General features: G+C 35.2%; 2 pseudogenes; both read left to right on the top strand.

Annotated features, from left to right (window-relative positions):
* Positions 1–9,682: 9,682 nt before the first annotated feature.
* On the top strand, positions 9,683–10,960 carry LOC149575395 (AAA-ATPase At5g57480-like; annotated as a pseudogene).
* Positions 10,961–20,751: 9,791 nt separating this feature from the next.
* Positions 20,752–22,565, top strand: LOC149575394 (AAA-ATPase At4g30250 pseudogene; annotated as a pseudogene).
* Positions 22,566–22,802: the final 237 nt, after the last annotated feature.

The following is a 22,802-nucleotide window of genomic DNA, read 5'->3' as shown; positions in this document are numbered from 1 at the left end:
TGTTTGTTGAATCTTCTCTGCACATCCATTTTCCATCTAGCCAACCTAATTTGAAGTATTTGAACTTGGCTTCAGTTTCTTGTACACAACATTACTATCATGGGGTCAAAGTTCATCCCTGTGTGGTACTTCCATTGAATCTAGAGACTCCCTTAGAAACAACACAGACTACACCTACACCCAATACACAGAATTTCCCCAACCTAGATTGCAATAAAGAATATAACAACTTTAACAAAACATGCATTCAAGATTCAAGATTAAGACAACAACACAAATTGAGCTAATACGAATTCACTATTCATAAAAGATATCAATCACTTACAATATGCCATCTACCATCACAAGTCAGATTACACTGATACTACTTGCATCAAGTTATAGCCCTAAAAGACATCTTGCACAGTTCATTGATTGAATCTTGTAATCCTATCTAAACTAGTGTTTCCTTAACCAAATGGTTAAAGATATTTGCAATCAGTGGCAATGGATACTTGTTTTTGATAGTCAGCTTATTTAGAGCTCGATAGTCTACACACAATCTCAATGAGCCATCCTTCTTCCTCTGAAATAGCACCAACATTGCATAAGGAGAATGTGATGGGAGGTACCCAACCTCTACAAGCTCACTCAACTGCCTTTTAACTCAACCATTTCTGGGCTAGAGAGACAGTAGGGTGCCCGAGCTGGTGGTCTAGCATCTATCATGAACTCAATTGCATGATCGACATGCCTATGAGGTGGAAGACCTACTGGTAGTGATTTAGGCATCACATTAGCAAACTTGGTAATCACATCCTTGAGGACTTCAAGATTAGATGGATCAGAGGTTTTACCTTCATCCCAATCGCCAATGATAGTAGCCAAGAACAACTCCCCCACTTGCTTTTTTGCTACCTTCTTCAATCCAAGAGAACTTACCCTCTTACTCTTATCATATGTTGTAATTATTGACACCATGCAAGGTCAAGCCGGATCCTAGACCATGATGCATCCTAGGTGAGGAGCGATCACAACATTGGCTCATTGAATGAGCTCTTGTCCTAAAATAAGGTCATATTTTGACATCTTGATTGGTACAACAGTAACCAACCTTTGCAAAGAACCAACTTGCATAACAACATTTCTAACATCAACCTATATCTTCATGTCAGACTAGTAACAACTTTGAAACAAGTATCAGAAAAGCTAATTTGCAAACACAATCTTATTGCCTTATTTACTACTATATAGTTATGAGACACACCTGATTTGATTATGGTAAGAAATTTTTTGGTCCAAAGAATGCCTCCACATAACATAGCTTGTGTTGGTCGAGCTCGATTGACTAGCTATTAGGAGCTTCCTTAAGCACATTTAGCAATTGCAACACACCCATTTTAGGTACATTCTCCTCAAGAACTATTGCTACTCTTGCTCGCTCAGGGTAGTCGTGTGCCCAATGATCAGATCTATTGCAAATAAAGCAAGCCTTACCATTTCCATCTTTTCTCTTGGTAGTCAAGGCCTATTTCTTTGACTGCTACTTTGATCCTTCACTCATTGCAAACTTCTACTTTGGTTTGGCCTTGTTCTTCTTGTAAGGTGATCCATTTCATCGATCCCATCGAGATTTGAAGTTCTTTCTTTGACCATAATCTGTCTGTGTACTCCTAGACCCCTTGGCTACATCTCCCTTATAGTCAAGAAGTCAATCTGTTGCTATAATGGCCTCTACTAAGGTTTCTACTTTCTATCAGCATAACTCTTCCACTGCCCAAGGTTGAAGGTTCCTCATGAACATGTAAAGCTTTATGAAATCATTGAGCTTGTTGCATTCAAGGTCAAGAACTCGGAATGCCCTAACATACTCAAAAAACTTTCTCATCTTCTTTAGGTCATCAAACCTTGCATGAATAACCCAATCATTGTTCCTAAGTTGGAATTGTTCTTGAAGTGCAACCTTCAAATCTTGCCAATTTTCTATCTTTCGAGTTAGTCTTTTCGCACACACGTCACCAAGCTGGGTCCTCTACAAAAGCGTGGTCCTACCAGTGAAACATGTCATAACTTGCTTCAACTGAACATCATCTACCATATCCTTAGTGCTAGACAAGAATTCATCGATGTCCCAAAGGAAATTGTTAAGAAATTTATCATCTCAATCACTGTCATATTTTGTAATTAGACTTGGTGGCTTGGCAACTCTAGTGTTGCCTTGCAACAACAAGCTATGCAAAGAATGGCCTTCTTTCAAGAATTGAACTTCTTCTTGGAAACCCTTCATGGCATCCTCAATTTATTTAAGCTTTTCAGTCAGCTCTAATTAGGAACCCTTGAAAACACTGAGATGTTCCTCAAATTTGTTGGTCTCCAAGGCTTCAAGATGCAAGTCACGATCAAGCAACTAGTCCATAGTCTTAGGCTGACTAGGGACATTTACTTGACCAGGCCATGTTCAGATTCTACCATGGCATTGAGATGCCACTTCTCTTAGCCCTCATACCATATCGACTCGTCAGACACCACAAAAGCTAATCGCCAACTCCTCAGATTTGAAATCAAGATTGGTCACAACACTTAAGTTTAAACAACTTTGATACCAATTGTCATGGGGTTAGAGTTTAGCACTGTGTGATACTGCCATTGAACCTAGAAACTCCCTTAGAAAAAACACAAACTACACTTACACCCAATATGCAAAATTTTCCCAACCCAGATTACAATAAAGAATAGAACAACTTTAACAAAACATGCATTCAAGATTCAAGATTAAGAAAACAACACAAAGTGGGCCAACACAGATTCACTATTCATAAAAATATCAATCACTTGCAATATGCCATCCATCATCTCAAGTCAGATTACATCGATACTACTTGTATCAAGTTATAACCCCAAAAGACATCTTGCACAATTCACTGACTGAATCTTGCAATCCTATCTAAACCAATGTTGCCTTAACAAAACAACTCAATAGACTTCAAAGAAAACTATCCTAGCAAGCTTAAAATTACAACAAAACTTCTTGACTCTCCATACTGTCAAAATGGACTAGGCATCTAGATTAAGTAGGAATATCTAAGGTATCTTCAAAGATCTCCAGTGATTCAACTTATTGGCTAACAAACTAGCAAGAAAAATGTTGGCAATCCATGACTACTAGATTTCACCAATGACAACCTTGCTCAACCACCAATCCTGCCACACAACTCAAGTAAATTGTGTGTTTCCTCCAAAGATCTTAGACCATTTGATCTCAATCCATATGTTTTGATCCATTCACAAAACTCAAAAAGCTATCTGATTTCCTTTGATCCAAGTGTGTTTTCTTATGGAGAATTGTGCCTCCAAAGAAACACACATCTGTGTCAAGCTCAACAGAGGAGTGTGTTTGTTGAATCTTCTCTACACATTCATTTTCCATCTAGGAAACCCGATTTGAAGTATTTGAACTCAGCTTCATTTTCATGCACACAACATTCTCCCCCACTTAAACTAGATGATGTCTTGATGTCGATATATTCTTATTCCAAAGACCGTAGGGAAGATCAAGTGTCACTTCACTCTTGCCAAGTAGAATTCCTCCCTGTGAGGAATTCCACAACTTTCTCCTCATCGTGCCATAAGACTTAAGATTTCTCCCATATTGGATCTTCACCTTTACATTTTCCTAGATCACCAAGAATTCCCTTATTGCTTTCTTGCCAATGCCACACACCCTTGTGCCCACAATTTCCTTCACTCGACGAGTGGAGTTATCTAGCACAATCACTGGCCCATGCTCAAAAATGTTTTGAGCAGGATCATTGAGGTTGGTTTCATTAGGCCTTAGTTGAGAAACATGAAATACTAGATGAAATTTTAAATGCAAAAGCAGATTAAGTTTTTAAGCCACCTTACCCACTTTGGCAACCACCTCAAATGACCCATTCTAATGACATACCAAAGATGAGCTAATACTGCAAGGAGCTTTAAATTGACCTGGGTTCATTCTCAACAAAACCTTTTCTCTAATGTTGAACTCAAGTTCATGCCTTCTAAAATCTTCAAATTTCTTCATTCAATCACCAACAAGCGTGAGATGATATCTTGCTAAATCAACTTGATTGTTCTATCTTTTAACCACTTCCACTACTGTAGCATCACTACCATGATATCCACTTAACAAAGTATACGATGTTAGAGGCTACTGACCAGTTGCTAATGCAAAAGTAGAGTACTGGCTTGAACCACTTTTTTGTAGATTGTAGCTAAACCGTGCAATCTCCAACAACTTTGGCCAATTCTTTTGATCACGATTCAAAAAGTGTCTCAAGTAATCCTCTAGAAATGCATTAACCCTTTTAGTCTTCCCATCTGTTTGAGGATGGTAACTCGTGCTCATCAGGAGTTGAGTTCCAACCAATTTGAATAATTTAGTCTAAATCTTAGAAGTGAACCTAAAAATCCCTATCACTAATCATGCTAAGAGGTACACCCCACAACTTCACCACATTACTAAAAAATAGATGAGCCCCTACGTTGGCAATATAGGGGTACTTACATGGAATGAACATTCCATACTTTGTGAATTGGTCTACTACCACCATGATGCTGTCAAACCCATCAACATGAGGTAATTGGGTTATAAAGTCGAGGGAAATGCTTGCCCAAGGTCAAACATGAACATGCAATGGTTGAAGCAATCTACCAAGTAATAAAGACATTGACTTATCCTACTAAAAAATAAGACATGTTCTAATATATTGCTCAACATCATTCCTTATTTTCAGCCAATAGAAATCGCATTCTAGGAGAGCAAGTGTCCTATGCTTCCTTGGATGCTCACCTAGGCAAAATCATGACACTCCTACAAAAGTTCCTTCCTTAACTCCTTCCACTTGGTAATTTATACTCTGCTTCTTGTAAAGAATAAGATGTCGTCAACAATATTGAACCTTCTCATTCACCCATTACAAATTTGAAGCATAATTGGTGAGCTTGAGTGTCAGCTTCAAGACCTTTAATCTGACTGAGCATATTTTCATCCAACTCCAGTCAACTTCCAAACTACTGCATATCTCCAACATCGGCTACTACACCCAACTGAGTCTTCTGACTTAGTGTATCTACTGCAACATTGTGTCCACCTAGATTGTAGACCAAATAAACAATAAACTTGGCCATGAACTCCTGCCATCGAGCTTGCTTCAGTGTTAGCCTAGCTTGGGTCTTGAAATATGTAGAACTCACATTATTAGTCTTGACAACAAATGGCACACTGAGAAAGTAATGATGCCAAGTTCTGAAATGACTAATGGCTATCATTTCCTTTTTGTAACTTGCTTCAACTGAACATCGCCCGCCATATCATTAGTGCTAGACAAGAATTTGTCAATGTCCCAAAGGAAATCATCAAGCAATTTGTCATCTCAGTTGCCATCATATTTTGTAGTTAGACATTGGTGGCTTGGCGATGGTGGTGTTGCCTTGCAACAACAAGCTGTGCAAAGAATGACCTTCTTTCAAGAATTGAACCTCTTCTTGGAAACACTTCATGGCATCCTCAATTTCTTTAACATTTTTTGTTAGCTCCAATTGGGAACCCTTGACAATGCCGAGATGTTCCTCAAATTTGCTAGCTTCTAAGGCTTCAAAATGCGAATCATGATCAAGCAACTAGTTCTTAGTCTTAGGTTGACTAGGGGCATTTACTCAACTAGACTGTGCTTGAGTACTATCATGATGAGCGATATCTCCATGTTTTGATTTTTCCATGACACTGAGATGCCACTTTTGTTAGCCCTTAAACCAGATTGGATTGTCAAACAACACCAAAGCTAATTGCTAACTCCTTAGATTTGAAATCAAGATCGGCTGCAACATTCAAGTTTAAATAGCTTTGATACCAATTGTCACGAGGTCAGAGTTTGGCCCCGTGCAGTATTTCCATTGCATCTAGAAACTCCCTTAGAAACAACACAGACTACACCTACACCCAATATGTGGAATTTCCCAAACTTAGATTGCAATAAAGAATAGAATAGCTTTAACAAAACATGCATTCAAGATTCAAGTTTAAGACAACAACACAAATTGGGCCAACATAGATTCAATATTCATTTAAGATATCAATCACTTACAATATGCCATCCATCATTGCAAGTCAAATTACATCGATACTGCTTGCATCAAGTTACAACCCCAAAAGATATCTTGCATAGTTCACCAAATGAATCTTACAATCCTATCTAAACTAGTGTTTCCTTAACAAAACAACTCAAAAAATTTCAAAGAAAACTATCCTAGCAAGCTTAGAATTACAACAAAACTTCTCGACTCTCCACACTGTCAAAATGGACTAGGTGTCCAGATTAAGTAGGAAGATTTGAGGTATCTTCAAAGATCTCTAGCGATTCGACTTGTCGACTAACAAACTAGCAAGCAAAATGTTGGCAATCCATGGCTACTAGATTTCATGAATGACGACCTTGCTCAATCGCCAATCCCACCGCACAACTCAGGTAAACTGTGAGTGTTTCCTCCAAAGATCTCAAACTATCCGATCTCAATCCATGCGTTGTGATCCGTTCACAAAACTCAGAAAGCCATTCGATTTCCTTTGATCCAATTGTGTTTTCTTATGGAGCATTGCACCTCCAAAGAAATACACATCTGTGTCAAGCTCAGCAGAGGAGTGTGTTTGTTGAATCTTCTCTACACATCTATTTTCCATCCAGGTAACCCGATTTGAAGTATTTGAACTCAACTTCATTTTTATGCACACAACGTATCACCTTGGTCCCAAATTTCTCCACTATCCAATGAAGACATTGATGCAATCTGATGGCGCAAACACTCTCTTACCTCCTTCATACGACCATGGTGCTTAGATAATGAAGTCCTGCAAATAGGCCTAAAAAATGGACTTCTTTACATTTTTGGAAAAACATCAGAGATTGCAACTCGGAATGCCTTGTATACTAGAGAGTTCCCAAATTGCTTGAATCAATTTCTCCTTTAATTGTGGGTTATAACTATGCTCCTACTCATCTTCACCAATCCCAGTCTCTACTTCTTCACCAAATATTTATTCATTTTACCATTTCTTCAACACATGCAATAGCCTTTGTCACATTTGCACACTTTTATATGTTGCCCTTATCTAGATGATTCTGAACATGTGTGACAAAAAGAAAATATCAAAGCACTCTCCAGCGGACAAGTATCCAGACCTTGTCAAGCAAGGTACTAAACTACTATCGTTCCTTGTATTCACTCGTACCTTTCCAACGAAAATTTGCATATCCAATTTGAATGTGTTTTCTTAAAAAATCTAGACATATCATATATTAGTGCAAATCCATCTACAACATCATAGAAAATAACGTGGTAGATATTTCGATCGTATCTTCTCAATTCATTTTCGTACAGTAAGCACAAATATTTTTTTTCCATTTTACTTCTCTTTTTCTACCACGATTGCCAAAGAGTGGTGGAAATGGGAAGGTTAAAGAATTTTTAAATTTTTATTTATGTCTAAATAAAATGCACCATGGGAAAGATGCCATTGGAGATGGGCATTAATGTATACTTCTATGACTTTTAAATAACTTATTGTTGTTCATCTTTTATATATCATATTTCTTCCAGCAAGAAAATGTGTTACTTTATCTAATTATTTCGTTGTTTCTAATTATATTACTTTTTGTTAGAAGTTTCTTGATTTTCTAGCCATGTGATCTATTTTCAAAAATCAACGATATTTATAATGATTAGTCTTAGAATAAGGCAATTTAAATTATCTATCCTAGTGTCTTTTTTAGTCTTTATTGGCAACTAATGTTATGGTACTATTAGTTATTGTTCTACAGCTAATATTTTTGTATAAATATTTGAATAGGTGTAAATTTAGTTGTTATAACTAAATTATTTGTACAAATATTCTAATTGTTGTGTACTATTGAACCAATAAAGTTGCACAATTCTTCTACTTATTATTATTTTCTTATCTACTAGATAGATGAATAAGCCAATATTGACACAATTGATAATAGTATAGTGTCATTTTGATTGGTGAAATGCAATGGATAGTTTATTCAACATGCAAAGGAATATCGAACATGAGTCCTTTGCTTATCATTTAAATTTTTTCTATACTTGATCTACAACTTATCATTTGACATTTATCTCTTCTCTTTATCATTACTAATAATAAATCATAAAGTGTAATAAATTTTTTTGATGAAATGTAATATAGATATTAGCAATGAGGACAATCATTTACAAACTATCCATCTAATAATAACAAAATAATAATTTCTTGGTTGAGAAAATCTCATAACAACATTTTTGTCTTGTTTGACTATTATGATGAACAAGAAAACTTCATAACAAACACTTAAAGATATGAGCATCTTAAGCATAGATTGGCCTAAGAGTTTCTATCCAATAATAACATAACTAGGTGAGCATTGGAAGCTCAACAAGTTTTGGTCCTTTTTATATCTAAGATTTATAAACTTGAAATTTTGGTTGACAATATTTTTGTTGTAAATTTATATTATTATTTTTTCACTTTCTCTCTTGAGGATACAAAACCTACTTGTGTCATGTTGGAGCCCTCTTTGTTCCCACTTTTGAGCTTGTCACATTCTTTCCTTTTTAATGTCCTTGTATGCATAAATTTGAAGATGGAAAATCATTTAGCAACTTTTACAAAAAAAAATAAAAAAATTAGCTCACAAAATAATGATGGAACTTATTTAAAATAATAAGTAGAGGGATACAAATTAATGTACTATTCATATGTAATATTATAGTATAAGATATAGTATTAATAAATATCCTTAACTAAGTATCCCAAATAATATTTAATAGGATATCGTATACTATAATAACTATTAATATCTTATAGAATATAAATAGTTTATTATATTCTATGAATATACTATTAATAATAATATACTAATAACTATATCTTACTTATAATATTAGTTCAAGAAATATTAAAATGTGGGATACAAGAGAAGATTGTTTCATTATTAATAATATTAATATTAATAGAATGTTTTACTAATTACATTCTATATTTTACACCATTTAATCATATGTACTTCCTCTTTTCAATCAAAATCATTTTTCTTTTTTGAACAGGTTTTTGTTGGTTGGTCATGAATATGACTCAAATTATGTGTATATTTAAATGCAAAACGAACTGTTTCAGCAATTGTACATTTCAAACCAATTGGTCAATTGAAATGTAGTACATTAAGTAAAATATTAATGTTGTTCAATTTCTGAATAACTAAATTGTACATTACCAAATTGAAATCCTTCTTTTATTTTACATCTCTTTAATTTTGCTTTAAAAAGAAAAACCTATCTAAATACCTCTTGCACCTCTTACTGGTGCAAGTGCTAGTTATTATTTTTATTATTTATTCAGCTATGCCCTCAACCTAATAGACAACCTTGATAATTCCGTCTCATCTTCCAAAGCAATGAGTTGCCTAGAACGCCAACAAAAACGCCTGTGGGGTGAGGATGAATTCAATTGTGATTTAGGCCCTCGATCTACGCACGAATAATACTAACGTCAAAGATAATTACGTTAAAAGATGTGATTTCCAAGATCCCTCGTTGGCAACGGATTGAAACTATGAAATCGTCCTTGCTTTATCCTTCCTCTTCCTCTTCTTTGTAATCTCCCGTTGCAGAGATGGAGTCGGACAAGACCATGCTGCTCTCCATGATGGGTCTCCTCTCCCTTCAATCCAACAACTTTACACCCTCTGGAAGTCCTACCGAGACAATTCAAGCCAATTCTCCAACATAGAAATCCCCGAATACGAAGGATCCTCCCTCAGATCCGGCAACGAAATCTACCGCTCCGTAGGAGTCTATCTGAGAAGCCTCGACGCCACAGCAAATGCACCCACCGTCTCTATCGCCCGCCCAAACAGAAACTCAAAGCTCGTAGTCCACGGAGCCCAATTGCAGTGGACGCACGTTGTCGACACAAACACCGACGAAACAAAGAAAGTGGCCGGCACGAGCAGACTTCTAATTAGCAGCGGTAGCAAAAGATCAGATGGCTCTGAAAAAAATACGTCTTGAAAATCTTCAACATCGACAAGACCAGAGTTTTATCATCGTACATCGATCACATCTCGGGATTCGCAGACGATCTGCAGAGGCGGACAAGATTCAAAACGATCTAGACTCTTTTCTGCAGAGCAGAGAGTTTTACCGCAGGACGGGGCGGGCGTGGAAACGGGGTTGTCTTCTCTACGGCCCTCCTGGTACGGGGAAGTCCAGTCTCATTGCCGCCATTGCAAATTACATGAATTATGATGTTTATGATCTCGAGCTCACAATGGTGTCTGAAAATTCCATTCTTCGTCAGCTCCTGATTGGGACTTCGAGTAAATCTGTTATCGTCGTTGAGGACATCGACTGTGCTGTTGATCTGCCCGCGACGGAAATGGGCAGGTTTAATGTCAATTTGGGGATCGCTAGGGAAATGGGTGGGATGCCAGCTCTGTCTCATAACGAGATTCGACGGGGTTCTTCTTCTTCTTCGACCATTACTCTTTCTGGTCTGCTTAATTTTGTGTTCTGGTCGAGCTGTGGAGAAGAGAGGATCATGATTATTACGGCTAATCACCAGGAGAGACTCGATCCTGCGTTGTTGAGAACTGGGAGGATGGATATGCACATCCATCTTTCTTACTGTGGGTTTGAGGCTTTCAAGCAACTGGTTTTTAATTACTTGGGTCTGGAGGATCATTTGTTGTTTATGTCTGCAGAAGAGAGGATGAAATCGGGAGGGCGAATTACTCCAGCAGACATATGTGAGATTTTTGTTCAAAATAAATCTGATCCCGGTGCTGCAATTAGGGCTGTTGTTCATGCTCTCGATGCAAGAATTCGCAGTAGAAGTGAGAATGTGACTGACTCTCCTAAAGGCGAAGAAGAACAATTGTCAGAGGATTGATCACAGTGGTCGTACAGAGATGTAAGTACCTACGAGTTTAAGAAATTCAGGTTATTTTGGGTTCAGATTTACATAGTTTAATGCAAGAAAGCTGCTCAGTAATATTGGTGTTTATAAGTTGTAAATAGAAGAATGGAATCGCGATATAGTTGTGTAAGTGAATCATGAGAACATAATTTATTATAAGATCTCATTTGGAGTCACAAACTAATAAATTATAAATGAAGTAGGATTATTAGCACTTGTACTTAATAGGTCTAAGGGTCGCACCGATTGCTAACGAACAATCAATTTTTCAGATTTGTATGGAATAGCTATCAAGTGTGGTCATACCATTAGAAATCAAATGCAAATGTTATATGCATTCATTTTGATCCTTAAATGTTTCTTACTTATTATGTTAGAGACTTTGAGAAAACATTTCTGGAACTCCTCAAATTGTGCAGACTAAATGGTTGAGTTTTTCTTCTTGAAAGAGTATTTGTGGTGGAGAAGGTGAGTTCTTGGGAGATGTTTTCTTCTCAAAGATTTCATTTCTTCAAAGTTATAATTAAAATATTTATTTTTTGTTAGAGGATTTTCAAGAAGAAGGTAAACATGCATTAAATGAAGAATGTAATTAATGGCGAGGAAAAATAAACATGTTTGGTGGACGAAATACTAATGATTGAGGTTTAGTCACCATAAGAAACATTTGATGGGAGACATGAGAGATGTGTAATTTTATATAACTGGTAAATACGTTTACAAACACATTAGCCATATATATTGGGTCAAATCTAAAAATTTAGTCGAAATGTCTCTAAGATATGTTTTCTTGTATAATTGAAAGATGGTACATGTTGTCTCACGAGTTAGTACGATTGCAAGATATGTACAATTGCAAGAAAAATGTGCAATGACAGACAATTCTCATGAATGATACCTATGAGAAAGAAATGTGTTGATGGTTCTAGCGAGGCCTTTTTGTAGGTTGTATAATAGAACTTTAAGTTACTCTAGCCAGAATCTTCTCTATTCATATTATTATGCATAGAAATTATGGAGAGATGAATAACAAACCAAGCCTTATTAAAATTGGGGGTTGAAAGAAATAATTTTATTTTATTTATAATTTCAAAACAAAAAATAAAAAATTGTGATAAATTAAGAACATGCTCTAATTAACAAAAATAAAGTTTAAAGTCATAATAGTTGAAAAATAGATAAATTAAGAACATGTTCTAATTATTAAAAAAAGAAGTTTAAAATAAAATCTAAATTATGAATTGTTAATATATCTTTCACCTAAAAACTAATAAACATTTTAAAATATACAAATTCTCATTTTATTAAAAAAAAACAAACTCAAACTATAAAGAAATACAAATTCAAACTTTAAAATAATTTTGAAAAAAATAATTTAAAAATATTTTATTGTTAGGAAAAAAATTAAATGAACTTTCAAATTAATATTATAAAAAATAAAAATAATGTACGAACAAAGATTAGAAAACTGTACCCATGTACTATTTATAACCTTTGCCCCACATCCTTTTGCATACAATTGAACACACTGAATTACAATGATAGCATAAGATGGATGTACGTAAAGAAAATACTAATTTTTTTGATAAGCATAAAATTTAGGAAATAATATAATATAATAATTTGCATTATTGTTTTGTTACACTTGGTGCCCAAGCAAAGTTTAGAACTTTCGCTTCTGCGGTTTTGAATTTTATCATTGTCACCGTCAAATATCATTCAAATCTATGAATAACAGATTGCCAGTTCAGATTTCTCCACATTCCTTTCTTATCGTGTGGTCTTTATTCTGATAAACATTAATTATTATGAAAAGTTGAACTTATTAGCATATTTCATCTCCTTGGTTTATCCGAGAATATACACAATGAAGTCATAGCGTATGCATTTTGGATTCTTTGCAGAGTTAGTCATGTTGAAATGTTCAATCATTTGAACGTAAAAAAAATTCACAAGTCAAACTCATTGCGATGTCCTAACTAATTGTCAAAAATTAATAAAGGAATAGAAGAAACTGAGATAGTCTATTCAGCAATAATTTAATTACTAGTATGAGCTTTAGAGTATTGCAATAATAATATTTATTGTCAAGTTAGTAGATAGATAATGTATAGTAATTTAGACATTTCAAAATATAAGTTAATATTAACAACTATATGTTGCTATGTAGTGGGTACACTAAAAATATGTGAACATTCAATTAGCAAAATAAATTATCAGTTTTTGCATATGTTTGTGCGCTCCATGTAATTGATTGGTATTTTTTTAGTAAATGATAGAGAAGTAATAATTCCAAATCAACTTTCGGTCTTGTTATATAGGAATCCAAACATGACTATCACAAACCTTTGGATTAAAAAAACATTCAAGATCTATAAAAAATACTAGCACATGCACATACTTTGGATTAAAAAGAATGAAGATGACATTATACAATTATAATAAATGAGGTGTAATAAAAAAAGGTTAAGTAATATAAGTACAAATAAGTGTATATCGACGAGAATGAAAGTAAATACATAATTATAATAGCGCAATCAAAAAATTGAATTATGAAATAAAATAGAAAGGAGGCTATGTTATTTTCCAACATAAATGAAATCATATATATATATATATATATATATATATATATATATATATATATATATATATATATATATATATATATATATACATATATATATATATATACATATACATATATATATACATATATATATATATATACATATACATATATACATATATACATATATATACATATATACACATATATATATATACATATATATATATATATATATATATACATACATATATATATATATATACATATATACATATATACATATATACACACATATATATATATATATACATATATATATATATATACATATATATATGTATATATATATATATATATATATATATATATATATATATATATATAAGTTTTAGCTAAAGATAACTACCACTACTCCATATATGAGGGAGATATACAACATATATGATTTAACAACATGAAATTATACTACCTCATAAGTGTAGAACAGATTAATTTACTCTAGTTTTATTTTTTATTGACTTGTCATGCATATGTATCAAAAATTATATTTATACATATATCAGAATGTGACATTGTTTTCACTTTAAAAATACTAAGAAAATTGTCAACATAGTTTGCTAATTTGATAGACTGTTAGTTTGATCCAATGTCATCTTAAACCCGCATTCATTTGGAACAATTACAAAAAAAACCTTCTCATTTTATTTTGAAAGTTTAAATGAAACTATATTGGTAGGTATATTGACATTATTGTAAAATTACTATATGCACATTTGTATAATGCTAAAACTCTTTTTAGAAATATGGTTCGAGCTCCTCATCTAATCACATCGTCCTCACCAAGAGAAAGGATACCAAAAAACTCTCCTTTGCAAGATATGCAAAAAGTAGGTGGATTATTGAAGAGAAGGAACTATGACCTTATTTTTGCTTTACCCATGTATAACATTTCTTGATAATGATCATAAAATTTCAAAATCATCATATGATTTCTAAAGGGATAGCTTTTATTTTGGAAGTTTAAAATGAGACTTTGTTGGTAGGTATATTGACATTGTGTGTATTTTTCAAGTTCTTGGTTTGAAAAAAAGAACTAGAAATAGATGGTTTGTCCAATGAATAAGATCTTGGATCTTTTTGTGTGGGGTTGATACGGATTTGATACTATCATTTCTCATGGCTAGCCAGTGTGACTGACACAAGTGTTTTGACCTTAATTTGGTTATAGATAATTTTGATCGTATAGAGGATACAAATTTTGAAGTTTACTTTATAATATGGATATGCACTTTCTTTAAACTTGATACATAGCCTTGACCCCATATCATTGACCTTAGATTTTTTACTTGAAGTGCCTATAAGTGTGATGCTTTTATATGCTATGAGGATTATCCATCCAAGATCACATGGGTGTTATGAAAGGGAGTAGGAATGGATAAAGGTGACAGATTTTACCATTATTGCAACATGCTTGGCAGCCCTCATTTTCACTAAGCTTAAATGTCCAAATTTTGTTGTGAAAACAATTTTATTATTGAGCAGTTAGGATTAATTGCAACCTATTTTTATGGTGAAAATGTCATTTTGATAATTTTTTATCCATGTCAAGCACCTAGTGTTTCCATAAAAAATTTCATAAAAATACTTTACCCTAGCAAACCCTTATTTTTAAGCCTGCACTCTTTAAAAATTTTAATTTTCAAAGTACTTCTAAGGTTGGTGCTTTATGTTAACATTTTGTTTCAATTGAGAGCTCATGGGATCTTAAGTGTGTGACTAGGTGACTGTGGTTAGTCGCAAGGTTAAGGCTCTTCATCAAAATGTAGCATCTGATGGCATGACCTGACGAGGTAGTTATTTTCCTTTGGTCACCAAGATATGGAAGGTAGGCACAATTTATGTTCTTCTCAAGCCGAGACTAAGCGAAGCAGTTGGTAATGGCTTTGATCACACAGTCAACTAAGTAAAGTGTTATGTAAGGTTTTAGCAGTAAATGATAGATTTCTTTACTCGCACGATCAAGCACTTAGATAACAAAGGTCTATGGTTTGTTGTGACTATGTGAAAATGCTTAGAAGCTTGTGAATAGTTTTTAGTCATAGGATTGCATGAGGTTTAGATTGACCTTGGGTTTGCATAGCAAAATGACAAAATGTTTTTAATCACATATTCATGAGAAGTGATAGTTAATCATGGGTTAGGGCTACGATGATGCAACTACCCGCCATGTGGCATGATGGACCCACAATATAGAGCAAAATTGTGATCAGTTAACAATGGTCGTTGATCTTAAAGTAGAGCAAGGGTTGTTGCTTTGTTGTTATGCAAATCTAGATGTGCTTTATTCTTAGTGACAAAGTGACATATGGACACAAGGCCGGTGGGGCCTTTTTTCAAAAGGATAGATTTTTTTGCATAGTCGCATAGTATGGATAAGTATTTAGTTCTTTGATCACGAGTAGGTAAAAGGGTTAAGGATATACTAAATCACACAGTTGCGATGTTAGTTGGATAGTCAGAGAAGTAAGTTGCAACTTGGCAATCATTGTTACAAAAATGCATAAAATTCTTGTTCGCTCATTCGCATCATAAGAAATGATAAGAGTTGTTAAGTCAATGACTTGGAAAGAACAGTTAAGAAGGTTTCATCTCTTGGTCACATGGTTAGTAAATATAAAAGGTAATCAGGCCACAACCATGCGGTATAGTTAAACTCAATGCAGAATGTGGTCATCTCTTTTTCACAGGAGCAAAGGCCTAAGGTGTATAGCAGTGTGCGAAGCCGTGACTTAATGATTGATCATAGGTTTTCGCAAGGTCATAGGCAATAAGTGTAACTATTAGTAGAATAGTGCAACCACACAATTAAAGTTAATTAAAGGGTTAGAACCTGTGAGTGTTGGGTCGCATGGTTAGTTTCCAATAATGAAGGATAGACTGCAAAGCAGTGGAAAGAAGTAAAATGTTGTGGTTATTGGGTTGCAAAGAAGAAATGTTAAGTAAGAAATGACTTAGAGGCCACATTATGAATTTAAAGGTTATGTCTTGTCAAAAAGTGTACAAATGAATTAAAAGGCTGGCAGTACATGTCATTGCTTTGTACTTTTGCAAATTTTGAGATTTCTTACACACATTGACATTAAGAGACATAAATGCCCCTCCATTGCATTTTCTCCATTAATGAGTTGATATGATAGATTCCTAAGTTACAATATTTTGCATAAGTTCAGAGATAAGAGTTTGAGCACGAACAATTTGTAGAGTTTTTTGGTACCCTTAGATCCAATACTGATAGAGATTGTTCTAGAAATTTTAGTTGCTAGGATCATGGCATAGGAAGAGGGAAAGACAATAGCTCAGGTTGATGTGGAAGAATCTTCATAGACCACAAAACAGGCAAAGATGAAGTTGACAACTTTATATGTAGAAGAGTGGGTGTATTTTCTCCCAGGGTCTTCTCATGCTCAAAATTTGAATGCCCATGTCTTCAAAGATATATGATCCTTCTGTAGCAAGGCCATTGTACCTGAAGCCAATGGAAATGAGTTATTCTAGTAATTTTATTAGGATAGGTATGTTAAATCACCAATTTGTAACCCATTGATAAGAAATATGGCAAAGTTGATAGTGCTAGAGGTGATAGTTGATGTTGATTTGGTGAAGGCAACAATCAAGTCTTACAATCTGACAACCAAGGTCTTCCACATAAAGGATATGAGTATCTTATGCAGATTAGATAGGGAGACCTTTGTTGAAGTCTTTGAGCTAGGTGGACCTCTCATAGAGAAAATTGAAAAAGAAAAAATGAACGAGACCTTCAAGAATTCCAAGAGTTTCTATACTGGAACAATCATAAGGACACACATTCCCAAATCAAAGAAAGAAAAGGGGAAATTTCCTAAGAAGGTAGGGGAACTAATGCCAATGGAGTTCTTCTACAAATATTTCAAATATACCATCCACAAAATTGAAAAGGTGGTGGGAGTTGATGGCACCATGAATGCCCTAGGCTATATATATAATGGCATTGGATATCTAGGATCCAAACCATAATGTCTATTATGACTTTTTGGAATACATCATTGATAAAACACATGAAGAAATTGAGGTGGCTTAGAAGGGAGAAACAGGAAACTTCAATTTTTTCATTATTCATTGTTGATGCACATTATCCTTTTCAAGAATAAAGGGATTATCAGTCCAAACCTTATCGAGGCCATAGAGGAGAATGGAGAAACCCTACATGTGTAGCTCTGGACTTGCTTTTGGCAAAGGTTTTATCCCTATGCTAGTACTATTTCTTTCTATAATAATTTTGTCTTTCTAACTATGAATATGTTGATGGATATAGATGAGAAAGCACCTAGGGGAGTAAGGGTGTTAATTAGACCATCTACTTGCCCAAATGGGGATAAAGTACTTAGCCATGACTAGGCTAGTTTTTTTTTATGTGACGATTTTTCAATTATAAGAGTTTTTGGGTGTCTTCAGCCTCCCCATGTATTATGTAGATATGTCCTTGAGAGATTAGGCCAATTGGAATTCTTTTGGAAATTGCTAATGATGATTGAGGAATATTTAGGCCGTGCTATTACGAAAGGCTATTTTTTAGCCAGAAATACAAAGATAAGTGATTTTCTCATAGGGAAGGATGTAATAGAAGAAATAGATCAATGTTTGGCTGAGATTAAACTTCCCTTTGGCTCAGCTAGAACTAATGATCTAAATGATTTGGTGAGGAATTCTCTTAAACAAATGAGGAAGTGCACTCTTCCTGGCAGCAAGCCAGTTTGGGAAGAAGATTGCATCATGAACTGCTTGTAAACAGAGGTATGTAGGGAGAGGAATCAGAATTGGAGTAAGATAATGAAGATAGAAGAAGCCATGAGGGCAATAGACCCATCATTCAAGGGTTTTTACCATGTGCACCATATCTTGATAGGTACAATAGGTGCTTGGACAATTTTGATGAATTGATGACACAAGTGCCTGTAGAGTTTAGAGATGGAGCAGAACCCTAATCTCCTTAGCAAGAGGATGTTATAATGGTGGAGGTTGAGGATGATCAACACAGAGCTCTTCATGGGTTAAAGGAAAGAAGAAGCAAAAGATGATTCAGATCCCTGACAAGATCAAAGGAAAGGCATTGCAAATTATGCTTGAGGAATCTAAATTCTTTGATACTATTACCTAGGGTTTTAAAACCCTATGTATTACCCCTCCCAAGCAATTAAAAATTTAAAAAATCCTTCAAAGCAAAAATGTTATAAATTATTTTGCATTATGTTTAATTATTTAAATAACTAAATACTAATACTTGCAAAATAATTAAATATCACACTTTTAATATGATCTTTCACATAATTAATTTTTTAATTCCAAAAGAATTAATTATTACTATTGTAATGTGATATTGAAAGTAAAATTGATAAATGGAAAGTTGGTGAGGGTAAGGTAAATTGAAAGGAGAATTCGAGATAATTAATTCTGCTAAAAAAATTAGTTACTATTGTAATATAAGATATTTAGAAAACTTATTAGGAGAATGTCTTGGGAGATAAGGTAAAGAGATAAAATTAAATTAGTTCGGTAAGAAGAAGTTGTGGTGGTTGAACTTCTTTGAAAAGTTATTTAATGGGGACAAACAATTGAGAAGAGGTTCTTCTTCTTTTCTGGGGTCTGTAAGTTCTAAAGCCGAGACTGCAAAGGAGTACAATTTGTAACAGGGGAAGGAGATTTGTTTTATGTAGATTGATTGTAATAAAGGAATGGAACAATACTATTATTGTTTTGTCATGTTTCTAAAATAAAGTGGAATATACATGTGCTTGGTCTTGTGGTTTGTACATTTATATTTCTAATTTGGAAGGATACTAAGTCCTTTTACTTTTGTTTTAGATGCAGTCTTGTATTACTACGTTGAATGTGATGTGTGTAGTCCTATGTTCATGTACTCACATTTTTTTATAAAAATATTTATAGCTCTCTCTCTCTCTCTCTCTCTCTCTCTCTCTCTCTCTCTCTCTCTCTCTCTCTCTCTCTCTCCTGTAATATGAAAGATTGGTTAGGTAGTCATGTGGCTTCTTATTCACCTTTCACTTTCTATTCAGTTTATAAATCTAGCAATCATATTCATCCTATGTCTATAGATGAATGTTAGAAAACCTTAGTAACTTTAGCTTAAAGGTATATCCTATCAATAAATTCATTGCAAATCTGTAAATGAGGGAGTTGTACCTCTTAATTCAGAGGATTCTTATCAATAAATGTAACTAATCCAATTGTTACCGCATTTTGTCTTTCCTAATTGGGCATGTTGAGTTCTCGTTTATGTTCTATCCAAAGGATAAATCTATTTACTAACATATTTTTGGCGACTCTGTTGGGGATCGAAAGTGAAGTTCCAGTGCTTTCCTTTCCTTGGATATTTGAAGGTAGCTCCCTGAGAACGGAGGTTGGTGACTCTAATTTATTTTGGTAAAAGAAGTTTGGTGTTATGGCTTTGGTGACATCCCAGCCATGGGGGGCTCAGATTGGGCTGTTTGCTTTATCTCAATACTCAGCCTCACCTAAAAGTTCAATAGAATATCTCCCAAAGTTCCCTGGCAAGACAAATCAAGACCCTATTGATCACATTAAAAAAACAACAGTCGCCTATGGGATTCTCTACATTTTCTAAGGGAAGCACCGAGCAAAGAGTTACTCTTGCCACCCAAACCCACAATTGAACATACTTATACAACTGCCAAGAAAAATCCATCCCACAATGACCTCAACTCTAAACCTCTCCTTCATAGACATCTTTGATTATTCTATCTTACAGTATTGAAAATCCATCCATCATCAATGGACTGTTCGTCTATTAATTGATGAAATTAAAAAGTTCTTTAATAACCCGCTATACATCAAGTCTTGTTGAATATAGAAGGATGAGACTACGATCCTTTTGCCGGCAAATTTGATAGCATAGTTCTTAGCCAAAAACAATTAGCTAAAATGATTTAGTAAAAAGTCTCCATAAAAAAAACCACCCATTTTGCATATCAGAGAGTTAACTAGAAATGCCCCCAAAAGAATACACTTGTGCGGTGAGGATGAATTGAATGGTCTCGCATCTATTCCGTTGATCTGCATTAGAATAATACAAAGAAAGATAATGACGTTAAGAGACGTGATTTTCCAAGATCCCTCGTTGGCAACGAATTGAAACTATGAAAATTGTTTGTCTTGAGGGTACGGTTTATCCTTACTCTTCCTCTTCTTATCTTTGAATCGATCGTCGCCTGGTAATCTCCCAATACTGCAGATCAGATGGAGTCGGACAAGACCATGTTTCTCTCCATGATGGGTCTCCTCTCCCTTCAATCCAACACTCTCCCCGCCCTCCTCCAACAATTTTACAACCTCTGGAAGTCCTACAGAGACAATTCAAGCGAATTCTCCAACATAGAAATCCCCGAATTCGAAGGATCTTCCCTCAGATCTGGAAACGAAATCTACCGCTCGGTGGGAGTCTATCTGAGCAGCCTCGACGCCACAGCAAATGCACCCACCGTCTCTATCGCCCGCCCAAACAGAAACTCGAAGCCAGTATTCAGCCTGCCCTCACAACACTCCGTCAATGACGAATTCCAGGGAGCCCAATTGCGGTGGACGCACGTTGTCGACACAAACACCGACGAAACAAACAAAGTGGGCAGCGGCAGCAAAAGATCAGATGGGTCTGAAAAAAAATACGTATTGAAGATCTCCAACATCGACAAGACCAGAGTTTTATCATCGTACATCGACCACATCTCGGGATTCGCAGACGATCTGCAGAGGCGGAGCGAGGAGAGGAATCTCTTCAGCAACATCGAAAGCCGTTGGAGATGGAGCTCCGTTCCGTTCAAACACCCTTCCACTTTCAAAACCCTCGCTCTCCGACCCTCTCTCAAGGACAAGATTCAGAACGATCTCGACTCTTTTCTGCAGAGCAGAGAGTTTTACCGCAGGACGGGGCGGGCGTGGAAACGGGGTTATCTTCTCTACGGTCCTCCTGGTACGGGGAAGTCTAGTCTCATTGCCGCCATTGCAAACTACATGAATTATGATGTTTATGATCTCGAGCTCACCATGGTGTCTGACAATTCTGTTCTCCGTCAGCTCCTGATTGGGACTTCGAGTAAATCTGTTATCGTCGTTGAGGACATCGACTGTGCTGTCGATTTGCCTGCGAGGGAAACCATGGGCAGGTTATATGTCGATTTGGGTACCGCCAGGGAAATGGGTGGGATGCCGCCTGTGTCTAATAGCGATGAGTATAAAGAGATTCGACGGGGCTCTTCTTCTTCTTCGACCATTACTCTTTCCGGTCTGCTTAATTTTGCAGATGGGCTGTGGTCGAGTTGTGGGGAAGAGAGGATCATGATTTTCACGACCAATCACAGGGAGAGACTCGATCCTGCGCTGCTGAGAAGTGGGAGAATGGATATGCACATCCATCTGTCTAACTGTGGGTTTGAGGCTTTCAAGCAGCTGGTTTTCAATTACTTGGGTCTGGAGGACCATGAGCTTTTTGGGGCTGTGGAAGAGAGGATGAAGTCTGGTGGGCGTATTACTCCGGCAGATATATGTGAGATTTTTGTTCAGAATAAATCTGATCCTGGTGCTGCAATTAGGGCTGTTGTTGATGCTCTCGATGCAAGAACTCGCAGTAGAGGCGAGAATGTGACTGACTCTCCTAAAGATGAAGAAGAACCATTGTCAGAGGATTGATCGCAGTGGTCGTACAGAGATGTAAGTACCTACGAGTTTAAAAAATTCAGGTTATTTTGGTTTCAGATTTACATGGTTTAATGCAAGAACGTTGCTGAGTAATATTGGTGTTTATAAGTTGTAAATAGAAGAATGGAATCGCGATATAGTTGTGTAAGTGAATCATGAGAACAAAATTTTATTATAAGGTGTCATTTGGAGTTACAAAGTAACAAATTATAAATAAAGTAGTATTATTAGTTTTGAAAAGTTCTTTAAACTTCATATGCAGTTATTTGACGGTTCATTTTTCAAATTATGTTCTAGTCAGTTGTTCGCTTATTTTACCTGTGTAGTTGCTGATTTGCAGCAACTTTCTTTTTCCTTCTTTGCTATTCTTTCATATATTTCAGTTTTGATGAGTATTCAAATATTTATGTGAAATAATCTTATTATTAAATTTAATTACTAGTATGAGCTTTAGAGTATTGTAATAATAATATTTAT

The sequence above is a fragment of the Cupressus sempervirens genome, chromosome 2, assembly GCF_028749045.1.
Source record: "Cupressus sempervirens isolate cs-2001-9-10 chromosome 2, ASM2874904v1, whole genome shotgun sequence".
Classification (NCBI taxonomy): domain Eukaryota; kingdom Viridiplantae; phylum Streptophyta; class Pinopsida; order Cupressales; family Cupressaceae; genus Cupressus; species Cupressus sempervirens.
Note: the sequence above shows the minus strand (reverse complement) of the source record. Positions and strands in the feature narration are given on the sequence as shown.